The sequence below is a fragment of the Suricata suricatta genome, chromosome 7 (assembly GCF_006229205.1).
Source record: "Suricata suricatta isolate VVHF042 chromosome 7, meerkat_22Aug2017_6uvM2_HiC, whole genome shotgun sequence".
Taxonomy (NCBI): domain Eukaryota; kingdom Metazoa; phylum Chordata; class Mammalia; order Carnivora; family Herpestidae; genus Suricata; species Suricata suricatta.
Window position 1 is genome coordinate 125,830,015 of NC_043706.1, and position 2,205 is coordinate 125,832,219.

Consider the following 2,205-nt stretch of genomic DNA (forward strand, 5'->3'; position numbering starts at 1 on the left):
GAAAGAGAGTGGGGGAGAGTGAGGGACACAGATCAAGGGAGACTACTGAATACTGGAGACGAACCATGGACTGAAGGGGGAGGGGGAGGGAGGGAAGGGGGTGATGGTCATGGTGGGGGACACTTGTGGGGAGAAGCACTGGGCGTTATATGCAAACCAATTTGACAATAAACTATTTAAAAAATAAAAAATAAAAAAATAAAAAGTAGCTTCAGTGCTATACAAATAATTTAAAAATAAATAAATAAAAGCCATTTATGAAAAGCCCAGAGCTAATATACTCAATGGGGAAAAACTGAGAGCTTTCCCCCTGAGACCAGGACCACGACAGGGGTGCCCACTCTCACCACTGCTGTTTAACATAGTGCTGGACATCCTGGCATCAGCAATCAGACAACAAAAGGAAATACGAGGCATCAGAATTGACGAAAATGAAGTCAAACTTTCACTTTTCACAGATGACATGATACTCAACATGGAAAACCCAACAGACTCCACCAGAAGCCTACTGGAACCGATCCATGAATTCAGCAATGTCTCAGGGTATAAAATTAATGTACAGAAATCAGTTGCATTTCTATACATCAATAATGAAGCAACAGAAAGAGAAATCAAGAAGCTGGTCCTATTCACAACTGCACAAAAAAAACATATACTGAGAACAAACTGAGGGTTGATGGTGGAGAGGGGAGAAGGGGTGATGGACATTAAGGAGGGCACTTGCTGGGATGAGCACTGGGTGTTATATGGAAACCAACTTGACACTAAACCAGAAGAGAAAAAAAATTTTAAACCTATCAATCAGTGAAAATTAGGACAAGAACCTCAATTTTTCAAGGAAAAAATATTTCAAAGACTGAGAAATTTGTATTCATCAAATATTGTAATCAAGCTGGGAAATTCAGATCAATGTGGGTCTTCTGCTAAAAAAAAAAATTAAACAGTGGGGTGCCTGGGTGGCTCAGTTGGTTAAACATCTGACTTTGGCTCAGGTCATGATCTCACAGTTCCTGGGTTCGAGTCCCGCATCAGGTTCTGTGTTGACAGCTGGCTCAAAGCCTTGAGCCTGCTTCAGTTTCTGTGTCTCCCTCTTTCTCTGGCCCTCCCCTGCTTATGTTATCTCTCTCTGTCTCTCAAAATAATAATAATGATAAAAATAAAAATAATTTTTTAAAAAAATTTATTGAGAGACAGAGCGAGCAGGGGAGGGTCACAGAGAGAGGGAGGTATAGAATCTGAAGCAGGCTCCAGGCTCTGAGCTAGCTGTCAGCACAGAGCCCGATGCAGGGCTCCAACCCACGAACTGTGAGATCATGACCTGAGCCAAAGCCTGACACTTAACTGACTGAGCCACCCAGGCGCCCCTAAAAAATTTTAAATAGAAATTTTCAAACAAGTTGTAGGAGAATATTACCACTCAAATACAAAGTTTAAGTAAAAACTGATCGTAATATAAAAGAATTTTCCTTCTGGCGACACAGGCTCCTTGTCACAGAATTATATTTTCTTTTTAATGAGACTAATTGCACTACTTGGTTCTGCAGTAATTATTTCCTAATCATAATAGTAAAGATAATCATCACTAACACTTATTTAACACTTAATATAAGTCCTATTTTAATTCCTTTAGATTAGTCAGCTTAGTTCTTTCAGCAGCAGCACAGTAAGGTTAAGTACCTAGTCCAAGGTCATGCACAGGTTGGAGAACCCAGGCATTCAGGGCTGTCCAACACTTGCTCTTAAACACTGACGACAACGCTTCTCAGAATGCTCTTTGTTACCTTACATTCTTAGAATCAACTTACCAATCTAAAACAGGAAGGAATCGTAACAATTACAAAATATCAATTGCACAAAACTTACCAATGTCGAGAAAATCATTAACCAAAGTAAGGAGAGGGGGAAAAAATCTGTCATGATTTTTCTTATCCTCCTACACAGGAGTAACTTTCCTGTGTAGAATTATAACACAAAACTTTCTACATAATGGAAAGCCAACAATTTTACACATATATAACTTTTATATAAAAGAATAATATAAAAATCAGCAAAGGGGAGAGAGAATGAACTTAAAGTCTTCATATTTCACAGTAAGTATGATGGCTAAATTTATCTGTATAAATAGCTGCTGTCGATTTTTAATTTTAAAATGTTATATATGATTTATAAAGTAACTCAGAAAACCCAAGATCAGAAAAGTTAAAT

The 2,205-nt window shown here is 38.2% G+C and overlaps 1 pseudogene; it reads right to left on the minus strand.

The window, feature by feature from the left end:
- Nucleotides 1-2,205, minus strand: part of LOC115295362 — a 25,602-nt pseudogene that overhangs the window by 22,968 nt on the left and 429 nt on the right.